The sequence below is a fragment of the Heterodontus francisci genome, chromosome 22 (assembly GCF_036365525.1).
Source record: "Heterodontus francisci isolate sHetFra1 chromosome 22, sHetFra1.hap1, whole genome shotgun sequence".
Lineage (NCBI taxonomy): Eukaryota > Metazoa > Chordata > Chondrichthyes > Heterodontiformes > Heterodontidae > Heterodontus > Heterodontus francisci.
This window is the reverse complement of record NC_090392.1, coordinates 58,005,177-58,013,531: the sequence shown is the minus strand read 5'-3', so window position 1 is coordinate 58,013,531 and position 8,355 is coordinate 58,005,177.

Below are 8,355 nucleotides of genomic sequence, written 5' to 3'. Positions count from 1 at the left end.
TCCTCATCTTCCTCGTACTCCAAATCATCTGCCAATGATCTGCTATGTTCCTATGTTCCTTTGCTCTGTGACTTGTTCCTCCTGTGGGACCAAACCTTGCTGAAGAACGATGTTGTGCAGAATGCAGCACATCATGACCATTTTGCATATCCTGGCTGGTGTGGATTGAAGGGTCTGTCTAGGCATCTGAAGCACAACTTCAGCATGCTAATGGCTTATTTGATCACACATCTGGTGGTCATATGGCATTCATTGTAGCACTTTTGGGCTTCATTGGTCGGATTTCTGATGGGCATCATCAGCTAAGTTTGAAGTGGGTATCCTTTGTCTCCCAGCAGCCACCCCTCATGCCTGCTTCCAGCTCCAAAGAAGTTAAGGAATTTGGACCACCGCAGTGTGAAAGCATCATGGCAGCTCCCCATGTATCTTGCCCACAACCTGCAGAAATCACTTTTTGTGGTTGGACACCAGCTGCACATTGATGGAATGGAAACCCTTGCAGTTGATGAATATTCCTGGTTGATGTGGGGGTGCCTGGATTGCCACATGTGTGTAGTCAATGACACACTGCTTCCATGGAAAGCCAGACAGACATGAAAACCTGACCGATGTCATCACAAGTGAAATTCAGATACCTCCCAGCCCTGGCAAACAACCTATTAGTCACCTCTGTCATACATCTGTGGACCATTGACTGAGACATCCTGGTTGTGTCCCCAGCAAAGCCCAAGAAGAATCCAGAGGCAAAAATGGTGAGCGCAGTGACAACTTTCACAACCACTGGTAAAGTGTGGCCACCAGGTCCAGCAGAAGCAAGTCTTCTTCCAGGAGGCTGCAGCTGTCTGAGACCACCTGACATGAGAACCTGAGTTTCCTCAAGCATTGCTGCTCTGTTATGTCAATGAAACCCAGCCTCTTCCTGTAAACTCTGTGTTGTGGTTAGTGCCTCCTGAAAGCAGCACCCCTCTGCTGCTCCCCTCTCTGATGTCTAGATGCTGTCTCTTAACAGCATGCTCCTAATATTGCTCCCTGTCTGAGGTCTAATCTAAAGTTGCTGAGGTGCCAGCCTGATGGAATTCAGAAAACCCCCCCAATGTGTAGAAAGAAAACTCTTAGCAAAATTGCTGTGAGCAAACCCTTTCTGACGAGTAGGTAAGAAAGCAGTTGTGAGTACTAATTATTCATTGTAGTATTTTCATGAGTTTTAAACACCCCCTTCAATTGCTGTTGCGTTCTCACTTTGTTTTCAATGCTGAGTTTCAGGAAGATCAGGCAATGCATGGATGCACCATTAAATTTGAACGTGAGTTGAAGTCTCACTTCAATTGGTGGATTACCAAATGTTAATAGGTAACTCAATACTCCCAAGAGGGTTATGTGTAAGTTGCCTCACGTGCTCGAGTCAAATGTGGAAGTTGGCAGGTTGGAGCTGGCTTCTGGACGTGCTCACATTTTTGCTGGTTTTAAACTTCACCTGCACTCAAACCCTCATGCTCTTCCAAGTTAAAATTCTACCCCCCACCACCAAACTACCACCGCTCCCCAAACCCGGTTGTCCCCATCACCCCCCACCACCACCACCCCCAACCCCACCCCATGTGCTCATGATGTTCCTTGTTTCTTCTCTCATTTTGTTGATATGGTTTTCTTTATAATACCACAGGTAAAAGTGTGTCATTAGGTCTCAGGTTATGCTCATCAGAGGAGATACTTTATTCCATTAGGTGTCCCTTATTGGGGCAGTGTTTTTATCGCGTCTAGTTGGTGGTCTTGAGATTTCAGTTCATCACATTGAACTGTATATTTAAATATACTAACTGGATCCACACAGACTGGTACAGGGACTTTACTTTGACCATGACATAACAACTAACAATTCTGCATCAATCTATCTTAAAGGGAAATTGCATGAACTACATTTCTGACATTGAAGTGTTTCTAGCAGCTGTGTTGGATTGTTGAAATGTGATCCTGTTTATATCCAAACCTCATTATATTGTCATGCTCGGCCCCCACCTGTCATGAATGAGGCACTTTAATTTTATCATGAACATTGATTTTAAACTGTTACTGGAGTGAAGAAAGGACTTGTTAAACAGATCAGCTGTGGCTGGAAAAGACATTTGCTTATTAACAGTTGGCGCTTGGAAGGACAAAGGACCATTCCCTGACACATTCAACCCACAATAGTCCTTGATCATCAGGTATTGTGTGTAAGAGGAGCATTCCAGAGACTGCTAAGGTGATACGAACTAAGACGTGGTCAGACCAGTTAGTCACATGACTAACTTGCTTGGCAACTTGGGTTTTTCTGAATTGTACAAACAGTTTGAACAGAGAGTGGCTGTTTGCTCCTGGACTGAGAAGATCTCTCCTGTCTGCTTCCATCTCTTTCTCACAAGCCTCTGAATCGACTGAAGACACATGAACCCCAAGAGAGAAAAGTCTCCTACAGCAAACAAAGTTTAAGAAAAATACTGGGCCCCAATGAAAAGCAGGATCTACCTACAATCAAGGACTCTACAGTGAGCTCGAAGAACTGTAACAAAAATTCTTCAGCTATTGCCTTAAACCTTTCCATTTTATTTTTCTTCTGCTCTTTTCTGTCTCTATTTGCATGTGTGCATCGCGTATGCATGCTAGTGTGGGCACATTGTGTATCCGTAGGAGGCAAAGGAATTAGAGTTTAAGCTTAAGTTTAGTAAATTTCAATCTTTCTTCTTTAAACCTAAGAAAGCCTGTTTGTGCTGGTTTCTTTGCCTTATAATTGGAAAGTGGTGAACAAGGATTCACCAAGGGGGGAGTTAAAAACAAGCTGTGTTTAAAATTAAACCGTGTTACGATAAGACCAGATGAAGGCTGAGAGGGTCCCCTTTCTGTTACGACCTTTCTGAGCTGGTCGTAACAGTATTTACAATGTGTGGTGATGATAATCAATGTCCTGGTTGTAGATGGAACAGGACATAGTTAGAATTTTACAATTAGACAATTGTTTATGTCGTTAATATTAGAGGGTGCTGGAATACCACATGTAGCACTCAAACTGTTAGCTATAGGGTGTGATGATCAACAAGCAGATCTGAGATACACTGCTGACTGCACCTCACATTGTAAATTGATTACACTGGAGCTGTGTGCACATATGCTTGAATGCATGCACAAAGCTCTGTTCATGGATGATTCATATTTAACAAAGGAGCATACAAACAGGAGTAGGCCATTTAGTCCCTCGACCCTGTTCTGCCATTCAATGAGATCATGGCTGATCTTAACATTATAAGAGCAATGGCAGGGTAGCCAACATCTTCAAACATTAACAAGATTTTAGAAAGATGTTTCTGAAGTTCCCAGGAGATTCAATGAAAGGCCTGGGAACCTTTTCAATAGATGTTTCACCTGGCTGGAGTTATACTGCAACTCAGGTAAACTCCAAACAGTCTGTGACTACTGACTGCAGTGTTTCAGTTCTTGTATTGTTCATTAGGGAGTCAGATTGCTTATCTATACCAAAATTATACTTCTATTTTTGTGCTGTTTTGATGTAAAATTGATAGTATAATTATACGTTGACATAGGAGCAGGAGTAGGCCATTCAGCCCTTCAAATCTGTAGAATTGTCATTCTATTGGATCCTGGCTGATCTGCAACTTGACTCCATTTATCTGCCTTTTCTACATATCCTTTGATGCTCTTACGCAACAAAAATTGGTGAACATGTATTGATCAGTGGCTTAATCCATCATCAATGTTACAGTTTAAACAAAACATGGATTGATAAAACAATTGTTTCTTGCTACATCATTCTTAAAGTTTACAAATTAACATCTGTGGTGACTTACAGCCACAAATATTAAATAAAAATGTATATCAAAAACCCAGCCTCTTCCTGTATACTCTATGTTGTGGCTAGTGCCTCCTGCAAGCAGCACCCCTCTGCTGCTCCCCTCTCTGATGTCTAGATGCTGTCTTTTAACAGCATGCTGCTGCTGATACTCCTAGTATTTCTCTATGTCTGAGGTCCAATCTAAAGTTGCTGAGGTGCCATCCTGTTTGAATTCAGAAAACCCCCAAAGTGTAGAAATAAAACTCTCAGTAAAAACGCCATGAACAAACCTTTTCTGACTAGTAGATAAGAAAGCAGCTGGGTGTACTGATTATTCATTGTAGTATTTTCATGAGTTTTAATCACCCCCTTCAATTGCTGTTGTGTTCTCATTTTGTTTTCAATGATAAGTTTCAGGAAGATCAGGCAATGCATGGATGCACCATTAAATTTGAAAGTGAGTTGAAATGTCACTCCAATTGAGCAATTACCATATGTTAATAGGTAACTCAATACTCCCAAGAGGGTTATGTGCAAGCTGCCTCACATGCTGGAGTCAAATGTGGAAGTTGGCAGGTTGGAGCTGGCTTCTGACGTGCTCAAATTTACGCTGGTTTTAAACTTCACCTGCACCAAACCCTCATGCTCTTCCAGGTTAAAATTCTGCCCCCGCACCACGCCCCCCCCCCCCCCCCCCCCCACCCCCCATGTGCTCATGATGTTCCTTGCTTTTTCTTTCATTTTGTTGAAATGGGTTTTCTTTATAATACCACAGGTAAAAGTGTGTGATTAGATCTCAGGTTATGCTCAGCAGACGAGACACGTTATTCCATTAGGTGTCCCTTATTGGGGCGGTGTCTTTACAGCGTCTAGTCAGTGGCCTTGAGATTTCAGTTCATCACATTGAACTGTATATTTAAATATACTGACTGGATCCACACAGACTGATACAGGGGCTTTACTTTGACCATGACATAACAACTAACAATTATGCTGCCACCTATCTTAAAGGGGAATAGCATTAGCTACATTTCTGACATTGAAGTGTTTTTATCGCAGCTGTGTTGGATTGTTGAAATGTGATACTGTTTGTATCCAAGACTCATTATATTTACAATGTGTGATGATGATAATCAATGTCCTGGTTGTAGATGAAACAGGACTGACTAGAAATTTACAATTAGACAATTGTTTATATAGTTAACATTAGAGGGTGCTGGAATACCACACATAGCACTCAAACTATTATCTATCGGGTGTGATGATTAGCTAACAGATCTGAGATACACTGCTGACTGCACTTCACATTGTAAATTCATTACACTGGAGCTGTGTGCACATATGCTTGAATGCATGCACAGGGCTCTGTTCATGGATGATTCATATTTAACATAAGAACAGGTGTCCATTTAGTCCCTCGAGCCTGTTCTGCCATTCAATGAGATCATGGCTGATCTTAACATTATAAGAGCAAGGGCAGGGTAGCCAACATCTTCAAGACATTAACAAGATTTTAGAAAAATGTTTCTGAAGGTCCTAGTCGATTCAATGAAAGGCCTGAGAACCTTTAAAATCGATGTTTCACCTGGCTGGACCCTTTTAAATATTGGTGTTATGTTTACTTTTTTCTAATCCGAGCATTACTTCAGTTTCTAATGAATCCCCAAAGACAGTGGCAAGGAGCTGGTGAGGTGACAAGTTTGCCAAACTGTTACATTGCCCTGGCTTTGAATTGTACGTGATGTATAGACCATCCCAGCAGTTTGTTTCTATTTGTGTTGGAACTGATTTGCAGGTAGACAGTTCTTTGCACTTGCACCATCAGATATTTGAGTGGTGGTATTTTCGGAAGTACGGCATATCCTTCATTGAGCAGGTCTCCGTAAGCTATTTGCGGCCAGTGCTTGGCGCGGTGGATAATAACTCGCCTTTGGTTCATTTTAACGCCAGCAATGGAGAAACTGAATCAAACAGGCAAAATGTGTTGGGTAATTACTTCTATTGATACTCTTGATTATTTTTGTTTAACATAATTGACTTAGTTTCAAGGAGCATGTTCTACATATATCTGTTCAATTTAAAGTGACAGCAGATAAAAATAAATAAATATGATTTGATAACTATCACAGAGACGTGGTTGCAGGATGACCCAGACTGGAATCTCAATGTTCAAGGATATTCGATGTTCCGGAAGGATAGGCAGAAAGGAGAAGGAGGTGGGGTAGCTTTATTATTAAAGGAAGGGATCAATGCAGTTGTGAGTAATGATATAGGTGCAATAGATCATAATGTAGAAACAGTTTGTGTGGAAATAAGGAATAGCAAGGGGAAGAAATCACGGGTGGGAGTGGTCTATAGGCCCCCGATGATTTGCCTCTCTGTAGGACAAAATATTAATCAGGAAATAATGGAGGCATGTAAAAAGGGCACTGCAATTATCATGGGTGATTTTAATCGGCATATTGACTGGACAAATCAAATTGGCAAGGGTAGCATGGAAGACAAATTTGTAGAATTGTTTCTCAGAACAATACGTTGCAGAACCTACCTGGGAACAGGCTATTTTAGACTTGGTAATGTGTAATGATTTAGGATTAAGAAGAGATCTCATAGTTAAGGATCCTCTGGGGGAAGCGATCATAACACAGTAGAATTTCAAATTCAGTTTGAGGGTGAGGAACTCGGGTCTCAACCAGTGTCTTCAACTTAAACAAGGGCGATTACAGAGGTATGAAGAAAGAGTTGTCTAAAGCAGGCTGGGAAAATAGACTACAGGCGAAGTCAGTCGATGAGCAGTGGCAGACTTTTAAGCAGATGTTTCATAACACTCAGAAAACATTTATTCCAATCAGAAGGAAGGACTCGAAGAAAACGATGAACCACCCGTGGATAACAAAGGAAATTAAGGAGAATATCAAATCAAAAACAAAGGCGTATAAAGTGGCGAAAAGTGGTGGTAGGCCAGAGGATTGGGAATTTTTTAGAAACCAGCAGTGGATGACTGAAAAACTAATTGAGAGAGAAAATTGATTGAGAGTAATTTGGCAAGAAATATAAAAGCAAACAGTAAGAGCTTCTACAGGTATATAAAAAGGAAGAGAGTAGCTAAAGTAAATGTGGGACGCTTAGAGGATGAGACTGGGGAATTAATAACCGGGAACAGGGAAATGGCAGATAATTTAACCAATATTTTGCATCGGTCTTCACGGTGGAGGATACTATAAACATCCCAATAATAATAGATGAGCAAGGTGTAAATGGGAGGGAGGAACTTGTAACAATCTCTATCATGAGGGAAAAGGTACTGGAAAAACTGATGGGACTAAAGACAGACAAGTCGCCAGGACCTGATAGCCTGCATCCAAGGGTTTTAAAAGAAGTGGCTGCAGAGATAGTAGAGGCATTGGTCATAATATACCAAAACTCACTGGATTCCGGTAGGGTACCAGCAGATTGGAAAACTGCTAATGTGACGCCCCTATTCAAGAAAGGAGGGAGACAGAAAGCAGGAAACTATAGACCAGTTAGCTTAACATCTGTCATTGGGAAAATGCTAGTCCATTATTAAGGAAGAAATAACAGGACATTTAAAAAAAACATAATGCAATCAAGCAGAGCCAACATGGTTTTATGAAAGGGAAATCATGTTTGACAAATTTGTTAGAGTTCTTTGAGGATATAACAAACAGAGAGGATAAAGGGGAACCAGTAGATGTAATGTATTTGGATTTTCAGAAGGCGTTCTCTGAAGGCAGAAGGGCAGGTTAATAGGGTGGTGAAAAAGGCATATGGGACACTAGCCTTTATCAATCGAGGCATAGGTTACAAAAGGAGGGAGGTCATGTTGGAGTTGTATAGAACTTTGGTAAGGCCACAGCTAGAGTACTGTGTGCAATTCTGGTCGCCACATTATTGGAAGGATGTGATTGCACTGGAGGGGGTGCAGAGGTGATTCACCAGGATGATGCCTGGGATGGAACATTTAAGCTGTGAAGAGAGGTTGGATAGGCTGGGGTTGTTTTCGCTGGAGCAGAGAAGACTGAGGGGTGACCTGATCGAGGTGTACAAGATTATGAGGGGCATGGACAGGGTGGATAGGGAGCAGCTGTTCCCCTTAGTTGAAGGGGCAGTTACTAGGGGACACAAGTTTAAGATGAGGGGCAGGAGATTTAAGGGGGATTTGAGGAAGAACTTTTTTACCCAGAGGGTTGTGTCAGTTTGGAATGCACTGCCTGGGAGGGTAGTAGAGGCGGGTTGCCTCACAGCCTTTAAAAAGTACCTGGATGAGCACTTGGCATGTCATAACATTCAAGGCTATGGGCCAAGTGCTGGAAAATGGGATTAGGTAGACAGGTCAGGTGTCTTTAATGCATCGGTGCAGACTCGATGGGCCGAAGGGCCTCTTCTGCACTGTCTTATTCTGTGATTCTGTTCGATAAGGTACCACATAAAAGGTTATTACACAAAATAAGAGCTCAGGGTATTGGGGGTAATGTGTTGGCATGGATTGAAGATTGGCTAACACACAGAAG